The sequence below is a fragment of the Chelonia mydas genome, chromosome 8 (genome assembly GCF_015237465.2).
Source record: "Chelonia mydas isolate rCheMyd1 chromosome 8, rCheMyd1.pri.v2, whole genome shotgun sequence".
Taxonomy (NCBI): Eukaryota; Metazoa; Chordata; order Testudines; family Cheloniidae; genus Chelonia; species Chelonia mydas.
In genome coordinates, this window is record NC_057854.1 from 91,817,470 (window position 1) to 91,834,004 (window position 16,535).

Genomic DNA, 16,535 nt, shown 5'->3' on the forward strand with positions numbered 1-16,535 from the left:
GTGGTGTTGCCTGGACAGTGAATCCAGTGAGACGCTATATCTTGGAAGAATAAACCCCATAGTGACCCATCTGGAGGGCTGAGTCACAAAGAGGAAGCTGCACTTCCCGTTGAGAGAGGGACCACAGGTGAGAGAGAGGACAACATGGGGGAGATCCTTCATGGGCAGGTGTCGGACCTGGAAGAGAGCTAATCCCCAGAACAGCGAGGAAGAGGCACCACCTGTGGTGAGTGAGTACCCAGTGACACACTCCTCTGTACTACTAATAATTACAGTACAGCTTCATTCATTTATTTGGAAATACTTCTCATTTACACCAGTATAAATGAGATGAAAATAGGCCTCCCCTATATACAAGATGTGTTGCAATAAAACTTAACAAATAGCAATTCACAATCAAAATTTATAGTAAAATCAATCATATTTACATGGAACTAATTCACAACTACCTTTTCTAAACATTTATAGAGCGCCATTTTGGAAGCTATCCATTGGAGATGGTGATGACCCAACTTCCTGCCCCATTGCAATTTCTGGCATTGGGTGACTCTACTCAGGAATGAGTTTTCTCTGACTTTCAGAGGTAAAAATGATGAGTAACTTCATTAAATGTAATGGAGTAGCATCAGTGAAGATGAGAGGAGAATTAGGCCCAATGTGTTTTAAAAAAAAATGTTATTTCACAGCTACATGTGCTAATGGGAGCACATTATTCCTTGATATTGGTTCCATTAGTGCATGTCACTCATGAAGCAGACCACACACCACCACTTTTTCTGAGAAATGAATGTGTGCTGTTCCACTGCTAAAAAGAGAGTGCTGTTATCATTAGGAAGACTACTTTGCACGTCTATAGCAGGATCTTATAGCGCTTGATAAACATGAACACATTCGTCTCCCCCAAGGTCACACAGCAAAATTGTGGAACGGAACCCAGATCTCCTGGCTTGGTGCAAGAGACCAGGATTTGTGCCTTTCTAAAACTTTCCAGTTGTTGCTATCGCAGTTGCTCCATTGGCTTTATGGTGGCTGGCCTCATGTACACGCTGCTACTTCCACGATTTCAACACCCCGTTATATAACCCTGATCAGTGCCGATCTGATGAACAGTGTTAAAAATGTGGACAGCCCATCCACTCTAGGGTGTCCCAGGCTGCTAATACTGGTAGCGTTGAACGAGGTTTATTTGGAAAATTTCCCAAATATAGGCAGGAACTTGATCCTACACGGATTGCCTAAAAAATGACACTGTAATACTGATGATGTGCAGGAAATTCTTGGGAAATGCTGTGCTGTGGTGTTAGCAGATAAATATGAAAATATTTGTCCCCTTATAAGCTGTGCCGTGATCAGCCTGGGTTTCATTCCACCGGCAAAAGTTCACAACAGTAAAACGGCAAGCCCTAAGGAAAGTTGTCTTAAACAGCTAAAATTGTTACTAATAATCTAATGCATGATATATTTTAAAGTAAGAAAGTTTTAACTTCGTAATGCCAAAATGTATCTGAAAAATAATGGGTACAGAACCATGTTATGGTCCAGTCTCCATTTGAATAAGTGTCCTGGAATGCTGACCGTGAGCATTGTCTTCATGTTGTTTCAAGCGTACTCCCCATGCACCATCTTCTAGAAGGACCTTTCAGGTAAGGCATACATATTTTTAAAATTTAATTTTGATTGTTTTCATACTCTTGCGGTAGGTAGGCCTTATCTGTGTATACTTTAGGCACAGATAATATTGGTATTTAAAGCAGAAGAGAACCCCCAGCAGCATCAGTGTTGTAGAACACAAACAGGCCATATTAAATGTTCTCACTAAGTCAAAGAATTAAAATGCTACTTAAAGACCCCAAAACAAATAACCTAACAAACAAAAAAACACCCACAACGTCGGCTTAACTCTGTCCTCTCTTTGTTCAGTGTGTGCGTTGCAATTGGGTTTCAGGCTGTCTGTAGTTCTTTTGGTTGTTGGGTTGCCCTGTATGATTTGGGGAGACCAATTTTTCCCACTAATAGACCCACCAAAAGAAAACAAAAAAATCTGTGCATGGACCTATTGGCTCTATAAGAATCTCATTAAACTTTTGGGGCCAAATTCTGGGAATGGAGTAAAACCACACAAATTTTTTTTGCTACACGCAGAAGGGGGCTTGGGACTGCTATTACATTAGGATGGCACACTTGATGACGTCCTGCTGCTCCCTCTCATCTGGATGTTTTAGCTCAATGTATTTGTGTAGTGCGTGGGTCCATTGGCCATAACACTGACTTACCTACAATTGTCCCTGATCATCTGGAGCCCTGCAACTGGAGATCTTCACACATCCCTGAGCCCAGGGTAGAGTCCCCTTGGGTGAGATCTCTACTGCTGCTGACCATCTTTGCAGATGATTGCAAGTCTGAAGCTTTTTATACATGTAAAATGGCAGCATAGGGCAAAAGGACACAGAAAATACCATGCCCCTCAAACAGGATCTGCCATGAAAACCCCGTTAAAATTAATAGCATACTTTGCTGGAAAAGAATGAGTGTCATTTTTGGCATTGAAGAACTCCTATTATATGGTGTTGGATGTCTTTCCAGCTGTGAGGTTTACATGTATTCATTTGCCTCTCTAGGGTGCTGCATGGCTAATTAGCACAGTCCCTTCAGTTATAGGAGGCTTTTTAAAAAGATTGATCAGGACGGTCCTGGAACATTTGCTGGCGTCTGGTGTCCTGCTTTACAAATTATCAGTGGTTAAAAGGAAAAAACTGAAGACTAATTTGTATGCCTTAAGTCCAATGATGAAATCAAGGAAAAGGAAGCAACTGATCTCAACCTTGACTTCTACCATTCTGAAACCTCTTATGTGTCAGGTTGCAGGGCACTTCCTCGTCCCAGTGACTGAGAGATTAGCTCTAGCTCAGCACCTTCCTCCTCACATTGTCTTCCTTCCTCCATGTCCTTTGCAAAGATGCCGAGGACCGGCTGCTTGGGAGATGGAAAGGGGAGAATGGCAAGAGGAAAAGAAACAAAGATGATCCAGGGCTCATTACAGACCAGTAAGCCTTTCATCTGTACTTGGTAAACTGGCTGAAATGATGATTAAAAAAAACAAAACACCTGGAAGATCATGATATTATAGGATCTAACCGACATGGCTTCTACAGAAGAAAATCATGTCTCATTAATCTATTAGTCTCAGAACATGTCAGTAAAATAGTGGATAAAGGAGAACTGGTGTATATAATTATTTAGACTTTCAAAAGGCCTTTGGTAAGGTCTTTCATAAGAAGCTACTAAATAAGTAGTAGGGTGAAAGGCAAAGTATTGTCATGGATCAAAAAGAGGCTGAAAATCAAGAAACAGTAGTAATAAATGGGCACTTTTCTTCATGGTTAGAAGTCAACAGCAGGAGGCCTCATTAGTTCCAGTGTTGTTTAATAAACTTATTAATGATGTGGAATGGAGGATGAGCAGTGAGGTGCCCAAATCTGCAGATGGCACACAGATATTTAGGTTTATCAAGTCCAGAGAAGGCTGAGGAACTTCAGAGGAACTTAATAATGCTATGTGAACAGACTACACAATGGCAGATGAAGTTGAGTACTGATAAAAGCAAAGACTCAACAAAGACCTGCAGACTCTGTTATGAATTTGGTATATTAAAACTCTGGAAAAATATTCTCCTCAGTGTTAGTTGCATATAGTAACAGCCCCATTGCATTTGCTGGTGTTATAAAATATGACCCATTAACTAGTTAATGGAAGTTGCACATTCTGTTTATTGATGACCCTGTGGGTTAATTCCTGCAGCCTTTATTTGTTCATAAAGCCAATAGGAATTTAGCACATGGAGCATCTGCAGTGGGCCTTATATTACTCTAGGCATATTCATCAATTATAATACGTGTGTCCTTCAAGAATTCCTTCTGTCCTCGCTATTAGGGTTCTGTGTTTCAAGAATGACTGTATCCTTAGTTTCAGATTAATATTAAAAAATCTTTTCCCAGAAGCTCAGAAGGGAAGTTATTTTAAATCTTTTTATATATGCTATTCATCACTTTTAAAACCATAATAATACTTTGCATTATTCTATACAAGGATCTCAAAACACTTCATAAACCTTAATTAATCTAGCCTTAGGCATCACTGTGAGCAAAGCATTATTATCCCCAATTTACACATGGGTAAATTAGGCAGAGGGTAGTCCAATCATTTGCCCAAGGTCACACATCAAATCATTGGCTGCGAATCAAGGCCAGATCATCTGACTCACTTTAACCACTAGACCTTGCTTCCTCTCCCTATCTGTTGTTCTTTCTTGGTCCTAAACAAAAATGTAAAACAAAGATAGCAAAATATATTTTACCTTTTTGTTTACCGGCCTGGTTTTTGCAGCTGAGTGTGGTCCCTATAAAATTGATTTAAGGCACCTACCTACCTCTGAATTGATTGCAGGCTGCCTTCTAGCTTTCTTCTGTTTGCCACCTACTTTCCCTACTATCCAGCTAAATCAGACAGAAGCCACTAGGTGTCCCTTTCTGAGCAGGAGGCTAAAACCCTGAGTCTCCATAATTAGTGAGGGAAAGCTTTTAAGGAATTGAAATATTGCATTGTTATGATTTGTGGAACAAAAGCAGAATAAGAATTGTAACATTTAGCTATGGACTTCCGCTTTATTTCTCTCTAATGCAGTGTAAGCTGCCGTATAGCAATCTTTTAAATGTAATGATTAAGACTATTATAGGAAATACTACACAAAGCATCATTTTTTCAGCCCAAAATAATATGTAGGGCAGGTTATAAGTGAAGATAGAGTAATGACTACTGTACAATAATTTTGATGATAAATTTCCCCAGAGGATAAAGAGGAAGAACAGAAGCAGTCTGTATTTAATCATGCAAGATAAACGAATGCAGATGTACAAATATTTGTAGAGATACAAGTTCTCTAATGATTGTAAGGTATTCATTCCACGGAGGCAAGATCCCAAAGGCCACTGTTCTGTTGATCAATACTTGGACCGTATATTGATTTTCAATTTAATAGTGTTAACTTCTTAGCTGTTAAAAAGAGCTCTTGGTATCAATTTTCACCTTGCCTAATTTTCATTATACGTTGAACACTATTATGATAAAGCAAACCAGGGTCTCATCTGGTGTGATGATTAGCTCTAGTGACTTCAGATTTGTAATGTTCAAAGATTTACTTTTCTTATGTAAGCATTATCCTAGCATGAAATGTCTGTTTAAGGCAATGACCTGAGAAATGCCTTTATTCGAGCTTGACATACATTTTCCCTAGTGTTTCTTAATTTTATTTATGTATCCCATCTCCCAGATGAAATAATAAACAAATTAATAGTGTAATTTATTACATACATGTTATTTTCTTGTAACAGTTCATGCCAGAGGAACCTGATGTCAGCAGATCAGATTGCTGAATGGCCGACCTTTATTTAAGCAATAAGACACACATGACAAGCAGTGCATTCCTGTGTGATAATGCCTCCAGTAAGGCACAAGGTCAAAAGGCTCAGCAACTTTTAACTACCTGAAAAGTGCAGTGTAATCCCTTGGAAATGGGATGTCCTGAGTGTCTTATTGCAATTTCAGAGAGATAATTATTTCTTTTAAAAAGTAAATACAGGCATTACTTTCTGTAATTGACACGGGTATGACATCACTGACTGCCAATCAGAGAACATCTCTGTCCAGGGTTCTCAAAGCTCTTAATTTCAAGTACAGGTCTGGCAAGCAAAGTGACTTTGTTTTAAAATGGCATCTTGTCCTCTGTGTGTATTCAGTCACATCTGCTTGCTTTAGCAAGGCAAATAAGGTTTATACATAAGTTTACATACATCTGTAGGATTGAACTGCATTCTACTGTGGCTTTTGTTTTAGCAAAAGAAATGTTAACTAAATTCTGAACTAGAAGTGGGGGAGGAGGGAAACATTGTAAACGGAGCATATGTAATATAGATTCCTTGAGAGACAATAAACATTGAACCTCACAATATCATTTTTAGAATCACTTTGAAAAACAACACTCTTGGAATTTGATCCCCTTTGTCCTTATCATCCATTGTTTCTTTTCTGTAGCTGCTCTCACTCCCTAAAGGTTGTATTTTTAAAAAATAATTTCAGCTTGCACTTAAAGGACCAGAACCTTCTCTTTGATCCTTGTAGCTCCCATTGAAATAATGGTGGTGATGGAGGTGAAAGGCCAGATGTGTGATGTGGAGATGAACATGGGAGAGGGTAAAGGAACATAGGACCCCAAAGCAGCAGGAAACTTCTCTGTAAAAGAGGTTGGGGGTTCCACAGGTTTGGGGGGAGCTCTGTCAGGTCTGGAGGGAGATAGAGCCTGGAGCTGTCACTCTTGTGACAGGCTCTCCTATCAATATTTTTCAGATAGCCAGAAAGCAGTTTATGCCACACTGAGCATTATTTACTGTCCCATCACACCTTCTGCCCCCTTCAAAGGGTGGAGGAGGTGCGGGTGTGGCAGGGGACTAAAGACTACTTGCTGGTGAGAAGGGTGAGGGCCCTCCATGGGGTGACACCATTTCCCTGATCTGTATTATAGACCATAGGGCTCCACAGGAACTGATATCTGTATGCCCTTGCTTCTTTGTGCAGCCTCCAGCTCCTCCTCACAGGGGGAGGAATCAGGATGCCACTCATCTGTGCTCTGCTCATGGCATGTATCCAGCAGTCTTTCTCCACCTGTGGGACGGAGCACGTAGCCCTGGATCTGCTCTTAACATTGATTTATATTGCCGTTACCTGGTTAGGGTTTATTGTAAAATAGAAGTTTGTGCCCGAGTAAAAGTGGCTTAAATGTTATTTAAATTCATAGGCAAGAAGTCAAAAACAGAAGGGAGAGGTAAACAAGAACGTTAATATCTGGTCGGTGCAGCCAAGTCTTCAAAATCAATGTTTAGCCAGCAAACTCTTTCAGCCTAGCAAAGAATTTTCCTTTTTATTGGCAAACATAATTCCGCAACAGCGAAAACCTGCAATTTACAGTTGATGAAATAAATCCACGAAGGTTACAGCTTCACCCGCCTGAGTCTATCAGGAGGACCAAGACAGGAAGAAGTATGGCATTTAGCACTGTAGCATTAAAGGGCACATGGACAGTGGCTGATCTAACAAAGTCACAATTTAGCCACTGCAGCTGGAGCTATGCTGCACCAACAGGCTTTGATGCAGCTATAGCAGCAAAACTGAATTTTGGCTGGTACAGCTTACTCCAGTTTCCCCAAGTGACATAAATTACACCAGCAAAATTGCACCTACCCTCAGTGTTTTTGCTGACAAAGCTCTGTCGGTAAAAATCCTACTCCTAGCTGACATAGCTATGCCGGCAAAAGCCTTCCAAGTATAGACACAGCCTAGGTGATGTTATGGCTGTGAATTTCAAAGGAGCCTAATTAGCTTCCCAATTCCCACTGAAATTCAGTGAAAACTTCCAGCATTGAACAGTATTTTCGATATTCCCTGTACCTAGGTCTGCTCTTCACACAGTTTTTGTACCGGCATAACTTTGTCACTGTGAATTTTTATCATGAGGTATTTATAGGAATGTGACGCCTAGTGTGGACACAGTTATACTGTTCTAAAAGCGCCTTATCCCAGTATAGTGTATTCCCCTTCCCATAAGCATAAGCAGTAATAGTGTAAATACATGTATAACTGTATCCCCATTAGGTTGATTGTATTGCTTTAACGTCACTGCTATAATTAAAGCAGTGCAACTTTTCTGAGTAGACAAGGCCTTAGTTACCTGCCATCTTGCTCTGGTGAAAGGTTTTGCATACCCTGGGTCAGTGCTTGTCTAAGGAATGAGCTCTCTGAACCAGAACAAAGAGTTCAGTGACAGGGGAAGCATTTGCTCTTGCGGCCTTTTGTTGCTTCTATTCTCCAAGCACTTATGAGCAATGGAGGGGGCAGAGGAGACAGCGGAACATAGTTTTGGGAAGGGAGAAGAGAGAGCCAGAGCTCAGAGGGGCCCTGTCTGCAGCTCCTTGTGCTCCTATCACTGGCCCTCCAGCCAACAATTTATCTCTTGGCAGAGGAGAGAAGGCAAAGCCTGTGGCAGGCCTGCTGAACTATAGGGAATCCCTAGGGCATGGGTTTTCAGTGTGGAGAACCCAAACAAATGTCAGGGGATTGCAACCACAAAGCTCTTCCTATGTTGCTAAATGGGAGAGAAGTCCGGGTTATGGGGAAGGAGGGTTGGAGAGGTAAGGGGACGAGTCCGATAAGGAAAAAGGTTGAGAACCACTGGCCTAGGGAATATTGTGATACTGTTTAGTTACAGAGGAAAATGGGGGGAAAATAAGGTCAAACACTGTATCATTACAGGGCAAATTCTAGCCAAATATTTTTGCACTCTTAAATAAGGTATAGTTATTTATACACCGTATTTCTTAAGACTATTGCAATTGCAGTATTCTTATCTTAGGTATATTGTAACATTGATCTGTCTATAGAACACAATGAGCCTCCTGCGACCTCCTATGTGAAAGTTTACCCTAAATCTTGATTTTGTACGAGGGTATGCGTATGACCTGAAATTCATCAGAACTCTGGAACAGTAAATGTCATTTTTCTAATTGGTGTTCATTTACTTTGTTTTGAACAGTGAGCAAGACATGGTGGCTGTGAGTGGGATCTAGTCTTCATGGCTGGAAGGAATTTTTCATACAGGACAGAGGTAATTCTAGTTAAAACAAACCAATAACCCTGTAAACTTGTGGCTGATGGTCAAAGTCATTTTGGGGTGTTCACTGGTGATAACAGGACCGCTGATGTCAGCAGATGTTCTCAATGGTTTTAGCTTTGGGGGGTTTTTTAATTAGCATTTGCTGACAATAAATCTCCTGTGAATATTCTCTGTAATAAACATGTTGCATTTTGAGTGCCCGTTGTAACTGCGGCTGGAAAGAAAGAAATCAGTGTATCTATTTTTCTGCAGTCTAGTCTATTTTCCTCCAGCTCCATTATTCCATCCTGTGATATTCTTTAGTAGGTACATTTGATATCACCACTCTCAATAACGTAGATGTCTCATACACGGCTGCATTGCCGCCTAGATCCTCAACTAAACACATCCTGTGAAAGAGTATAAACAGCCCTGGTTTAAGATGAAAAAAATAAATTGGAAAACAAGAGAAAGAAATGATACTGCATAGTGCATACAGTATAATAAATAATTGCTATTTGATAAAGGAGAATATCCAAGCAATTCTCAATTCTCTACCTTCTATGTCTGGATATGCGATTTTAAAAGGCACAATCAAATCTGTTTATTCAACTGACATATGAAAGCTATTCACATCAGTTTGTGATTCTTATTTATAGCATATAGCTGGGTGAATAATGTGCTAGTCGCAGTTCTTCCAAAACAGTTTTAATTAGCAACCTTGGCTATTAGGAAAGCTACAAGTCTTTCATTCTGTCATATATATCCACTTTAATATCTCATTCACCATCACATGGAACTCCTCTCTTCCCTGGCCACACAAGCAGAGAAAAAGAACCTTTGCTTTCATAGGCTGTATTATGTGTTGATCATTTGCAGCTGAAAGCAAATGGAAGATGATGCTGTTCGCTGTTGTGTCTTTGGGAGAATGGAAGAATCCCCATGGCTTAAGCATGTTATCGCACAACATTTCACAAATGGCATAAGAACTTTAATAACTTTTTTAAATTACAAGGAACAAGGTAAAACCTAGTAGAAACTAGACCCTTCTGTGCAGGTGCTAAAGTGGGGGCTGTTTACCTGGGTTGCTGGCATTGCTGCTCCATATTCTGGTCTATTTTGTGCCATTTGCAGTACAGACCAGAGTACAGGGTTGTGCAGCGGTGAACTACCCTGGCGGGAGACACAATCCATCCTGGAACTTCCTGTTGTGCAGCCTTTAGGAAGCTGCAGCCTCCAGCGCTCCCCATGGTGTGCCTGGCCTGTGGGCTGTCACAGTGTGGAGCAGGCCTGTGCCCTCCCTCCTCACTGCCCCCAGAGGCCGGGGATGTGCACCACCGGAGCTAATTCAGAAGAAGTGGTCTCTGTGCTTCTCCAGGCTCCGGGACTGGGACTGTGGCAAGCCTGTGCAAAGTGTGAGAGGAGGCTCCTTGCACACTCTCCCACTGAGCTCCCATGTGAGAGCCTTGTCTGGGTCTGCACTGACAGCTGCCTTGGGCGAGTAGCTGCAGTTCCCATTGTTACAGCGCAGGAGCACAAGGGTGTACAGGAACTGCTGGACTGGCTCAGACACATAGCTGCTTGAGAGCCCTGTGTGTGAAGATGGCGGGTGTAACTCTCTGCCTTCCCCTGACCACTCACTACTCTCCTCCCAGCCTGCCAGTGGTAGCAAAGAACGTTATGAAACACAGTCTCAACAATACTAAAAAACTCTTTAAAGCACTTGTTATGTAGCATTTTCTGTACCTTCTGTGGTGTATACAGAATATATTTTTGGTGGTGTTGTGTAATGGTTTCAGAGGCACTCCTTCGAGGTAACCTGTGAGTTATGGAATCGTACTGTCTTCACACCAAGCAAACCCTTGTACCACCACACATCATCAGGCAGCCTGTTCTTTATATATATTGGCTGTTTGCTCCATTCACTTTTCTTTCTTCTGAACCAAACCCACCAAATAAAGGAACGGCTGCCATCATATTGTTCCCCCTGCCTGTGTCTCCTACCCCTCCCCCCATCCCATCTCTGTCTGTTTAGTCTGTAAGGTCTCCAAGGCGGGACTGTAGAACACAATGAGGCCCCATTCTTGGTGGGTCCTTAGGTACCACTATAATAAACATCAGCTTCGTCCAGGCCCAAAGCCGTCTCTTCAGTGCTACTGACCATCCTTGAAACAGGCTCTGTGGGGCTTTGTTTGAAGGGGTCTGTATTTGATTTGATGCCACACTTGTTCTTTATCAACGGAAGGTGCTCACATACTGCGATAGTGGCCCCCAGCACAAACCATTTGTGCAGATCACCTCACCTCGCGGTCCCTCAGTTTCCTCATCTGTAAAATGAAGATAATAAAACTTCCCTCCTCTGTGAAAGGCTTTGAGATCTATGGGTGAAAAGTGCTTTAAACGAGCTGAAGGAAGAAAGGCTGAAACAGGCGGAGTTCCAGCTGGTGCCGCTGAATTCTTCTTGTGGGGGCCCTAGAAAAGTGCCTTCCTCAATGGCATATTCTCCTGTCTGTAACTGATGAGCTCTGCTGGCTGGTATGGGGAGAGAGGCGTGAGACCGTGGCCCCTCCCTCCCCCCCCTCTTTTTGGGGTTCTAGAACAGCTGGTGGTGCTAGCATGTAGCAGTAGGTTCACTCCCAAGTGATACTGTGACTTGCTGCGGTGCAAGCGTCATGCCTTCTCTTCTCCCACACCCCTCTTGTGCACCTGTGCACGGCCAATCAGGATTGGACATTTTGATTTTTAAAAACTCTGTAACTCAGTTGATCTTGTTCTGGGCTTGAAGTAGGTATCGCTGGCTGAGATTCTGTGGCCTCTGTTACGTAGGTCAGACAACATGATCATAATGGTCTCTAAATGTATTAAGCCAATATCTGGCCTTAAGGAGATCTAGCTTTATTCCATTTGTGTGATAGAAGGGAATATAAACTTAAATATTAAGGCAATATGTTCCTTATTTGTGCCTCGAGCATTCAGAGGAGATAATGAAATACCCAGAATAAGATGGAACAAATAAAAGGGCATCTCAAATTGGTGTGAGGAACTGTGGGAAATGGATCATTATTGCTGCTTGGCACAGAGTATTTTAATTGGTGTAAAGTCCCATGTTTCTAAGCGAGGGAACAAACAAAGGATGGGAATGATCTGAAGAGCTGAGGTTTCATTTCAAGGCAGCTGATGGAGTCCTACTGGGCAGATGATCTTTTTTTAGCTTTAAAATAAAATCCCACTGTATCTGAGGTTTCCCAGGTAGCAGACCATGAAAGAGGAAGCTGAGGGCTAATAGGTGTGGAAGAGGGAAGCTGGGAGAGAACTAGAGTAGAACATGGAAGCTGAGAGTGCTTTTCAGAGTGACAGAGAGAAGCCTAATGAGGACTGCAGTTGCACGTAGCATAGAAGAAGCGAGGAGAGAGAAGTATAGCCCAAGAGTGGCCTAGATTGCGCAAGTAGCTTAGACAGCAGATCAGAGCGTCTGAGGAAACAGAGTACTCAGATTTTTAGTGCTATTGTACCATTTTAGATTTAGCTTGCAAAGTCCTGCAGACTTGAAAACAAATGTGTGCACTCAGTGTAGTATCCCTTGGGCCTAAAAGAATCCAAGTCGTTTGAGGATCCAAGAAGCCACCAGAATTTTTGAGTGAAAGTTCAGTCTGCTGCTAGAAGTCACAGCTGGTGATTGCAGTGCAGAGTCTCCCAGACCTGCAGGTTTACTGCAGTCTCTCAGGGATCTGCCTTATGGACCCTGTTCAGTTCCAGCTGTGTCAGCGGAAACCGCCTGTGTCCATCTAGCACTTCACAATGTTGCATACAGGGCCCGTTCAGAACTCTCTGGTAACTGTAAGGATAGAACTCAGATCTGTCTGCTTTAAAAGCACAAGTTCCTATTCTTTGTACTAAAGAAGACTCTCCCGTACTTGATAGCACTACAGAGCCTGTGACACACAAGTGAGCAGTTCTGATTATACCGAGCAGAGGCAGCGCTCCACACTCACAATAACCTATTTGTTATCAGTGTTTAGGGCTCATTTTTGCTAGCAAGGGGCTGACATAGTTTCCTGGCAATTGTAGGCTGGGGTGAACTACATCAAATTCTCATGGAGCAGCAAAATACATCTAGGAGTCACCCTTGGAAAGCAGACTGCTTCCCAGAGTTTCCTATTTGGAATCTTCCCCTAGGACCATACAGGGATTTGGAGGTCATAGACTTCTGTACAGTCTCTCTGGAGCTGTAAATGATGGAAGCTGTGGTAGAGGACCTCTAGAGGTCATGTATATAAATATAATGAAGAGATATAGGTACCTTTCTCTCAGGTGTGCTCCAGGCAAGTGTTTTAATAAATGAGACCAAACTTAGCTTGGGGAATTTTACATCATAGCAGCCTCCTGTGTGGCTATTCCTTTCAAAGAGTTCTCCATTAGCCTGGATTTCAATTATAGCAATAATGCTAAGGCTCTGGGTTAACCCCACAGAATAAAGGGAGTTTACAGAGTAAGATGCAATTGTCAAAAGAGGCTCAAAAGTGGGTAATGATTTTACATGCCCTACGGGCTATAAAACTTAAGCACAGTGGCGATGAGCTTACCAAGCAGTAAATAGTGTCCTAAAGCCCCCCCATTGATAATGTGTTCCTCTAATTTTGTATGATGTTGTGTGTTTAACTCCTACCATTAATTATATGTTAACGCAGTTTTCTGTATTTAATAATGTCTCTTACCTGTGTACTCTAGCACTCTGTTTCCCATTGAAGGTAATGCTGGTAGATGTCTGACAAATTAGTTTCAAGGCAGTGAAGTCTATCGTTTCCTATTGTGAGGCTCTACTGTTCACCCCATTTAACTTCTTCAAACCACAAAATGAAACCTACTCTCAGTCTTGTTTTCAAATTTTTATCAAGTCTTGGAATGTATGGCCTTGAATTGCTTGCTAAAGGGAGCATGTCTGGAATAAAACTAGAGAGTTTGATTCACAGAGGAGCATTGTACAGCTGATGTGGGAATGTCATGGAATGTCTTTCTTCTTCTTTTTTTTAATGCACCAAAATGGAGAGAATATTTTAAGATCCTTAGCCCCTTCTTCCCTGTTCACTGCTGACTCTCAGCTTTGCTTGTAGATGTGGAAATGGGAAAAAGATGGAGTTTTGCCAGCTTTCAGATTCTTACTGTATAAAGTTGTGTTGCTGGTGAATTAGTTGAAGTCAGATTCTGCCCGTCTTACTGTACCTGAGTAGTACTGTACTCCACAAGTGGTCCCATTGGTATCTTTGAGATGCCTGCTGAGGCTTCTCTTAGGGTTGTGAAACATATATACCATCCCTTGCTTAGGGCTGTGCCTAAAGTGGAAACCTACCACAAAGTTGGGTTTTTCTCTGAGGAGTTCATCCTGAGATCAAAGATATAACTGGAAACTTATGGGCTAGCAACTTGATTCTGCCGCGGCTAGAATTCTGTCAAACCCAGAAATCCAGACATGGATGATCTAATGACAATGGGAAAGCATGTGACTTATTGCAGTTAATTTACAACTTTATGCAGTGCCACAGAAGAGCTTAGTGCTTTGTTGAACAAATCAGAGAGGTCCCTGTCCTGAGGAATTAACAACTTAATTGGGACATAACACAGCAATAGAGGACATGAATATGTGTCTATATAGTCAAATTGGAATTGCCAGACTGGATCAGATCTGTGGTCCATCCAGTCCAGTATCCTGTCTCTGATGGTGGCCAGCACCAGGTGCTTCAAAGAAGGCTGCAGGAAACTCTGTAGTGGACAGTGGTGGAATAACCTTCCAATGGAAGAAATTTATTTCTAACCCTTGTCTGTTACTGGCTGGTTATCCCCTGAAGCATGAGAGTTTATATCTCCTTTTTAAAAGATCTTATCAAATGTAACTGTGGATGTTCTCACTGTCCAACATAGATGTCTATCCTTTATTGAATTCTACTAAACTCTTCAGTCATATCAAATGTCAGTGAGTTCCACAGGTTAATGTGAGGTGTTTTTTTTTCATTTAGGTTTTTCTTGTTAAAAAGCATTTCCTGTTATCAGTTTTAAATTTGCTGCCTTTCAATCTTTGTCTTTCTCCAGTTTTTGTATGGAAGGAGGGTAGATTGGAGAACTCAGTTTACTTTTCTCTAGACTATTCATTTTCATGTATACCTTGGTCCTGTCCCCTCTTATTTGTCTCCTCTCTAAACTAAACAGTCTTTTCAAGTCTTTCCCCACATATCTTTCCTTGCCTCTAATAATTTTGGTTGCTCTTCCCTGAACCCCTTTTATTTCTGGTACATCGTTTTGTGAAAGGGTGACAAGAACTGAACCAAGTATTCTGGGTGAGGTGGACTTACATTATGGCATTGTACTACTTTTCACTGTTATTTTCTATCCCATCCTTTGTACATCTTCACTTTTGTTTGCCTTTTTTTACCACTGTTGTACAGTAAGTGGAGGTTTTCACTGAGCTTTTATTTCTCACAGCAATGCTGCCTGTGAAAAGAATAGCTAGGTTATTACTACCCTAACCTTTTTGCAGCTAGAAAGTGGGACATCTGGAGGGAATAACTGTGGCCCATTGTGTTTCTGCAACATCTATGTTAACATTTTTTGTGCTGCTAGGGACCTGCTTCCTCCCAAGACATCTTCAACTTCAGAATTTTTAGAAATGGCTATAAAGAAATCCCACTGCTTGTATTTCCATCCATTTTTCAGCCTCGAAAGCTTTTCGTTACATATCACAGAGGTTCTCAAACTAGTTGTGTCTATTGCACATCAGTGGTCCATGGGCTGCTGGTCTTCCAAATGAAGCGTTCTGAGAACCACGTAGAGGAGGACTGGATGAACAGATGGTTCAAGAAGGCACCTTTCTCTTAGAAAGAGGTCCAGAGAATGAACAAATGATAGAACTACCTGTCTCCCATGTAGGTCTAGATTTCCAGCTTTTGCCAGTGGGTGGTGGGAAGGAAAGTGATGCCTTGCTGGAATTAAGGATGTGGACATAGGTGCTGGGACTAGGGGTGCTGCTGCACGCCCTGGCTTGAAGTAGTAATAACAACCCAAATACATGGTTTCCACCTTCAGCACCCACTCTATAAAAATTGTCCCAGCACCTCTGGATGTGGGCAGTGGGGCTCCACACACATCACAAATAATTTCATATTACACATTACAAATTAAATGGGAGAGTTCACTGGGACAGAGGGAGTAGAGGAACGGTTATACAGCTTCCAGATGAATAGCTTTTGAGGGACAAGCACTGGATAGCTGAATTTTGAAGCTGTTCCACTTTGCATAAACAACGACATATTAATTGAAACAGACAGAGTCAGTGGGGATGATTCTGTGGTGATCCTGGTGGTCAGGGCACCCAGCTGGCAGGGGGGATACCTTGGTTCCAATTCCTGCTCCAATTAATATATTTAATATTCATATTCCCTCCTCCTCTGGTTTTGTGAATTTGAAACATTTTTTTGGCTGGAACCATTTAGCAAATTCATGTTGATTTCCTGAACACTGTGTTGACCTGAAACTGCATTTTTTTGTGAATAAACTGTTTGTCCAAAAATTTTTCCCCAGCTCCAGTGATGGTGGCCTTTTGACTTTACTTTTAGGTCACCTCCTCGACGAAATTAATGGGAAATCTGGTTTAAAAAAACCAATGGCTTGATATTGCCCAAAATGTATTCAGCCAAAACACAGCAATTGCAGTTATCATGTGGAACAGGTTTCTGAGCAATGCTGGCTTCTTCATATGAAACTCAGCCATGTTAAGTGTAGCTTATAATTGCTCTGATCTGAAAAGATCTCCTGTGCAAGGTCAAAGAGTGGGAGGAACTCTTTTTTT

The 16,535-nt window shown here is 41.8% G+C and overlaps 1 protein-coding gene across 2 annotated transcripts in view; it reads left to right on the forward strand.

Moving 5' to 3' along the window:
• DAB1 (DAB adaptor protein 1) overlaps positions 1-16,535 on the forward strand; it is a 667,553-nt gene that overhangs the window by 296,977 nt on the left and 354,041 nt on the right. The window contains exon 2 of one of the 2 annotated variants that reach the window (XM_043520670.1): positions 8,639-8,710. The exons of the other annotated variant lie outside the window; for it this stretch is intronic. The gene's annotated coding sequence lies outside the window, so the exon portion shown is untranslated. The remainder of the gene's footprint in view (positions 1-8,638; positions 8,711-16,535) is intronic. 2 annotated transcript variants of the gene reach the window in all.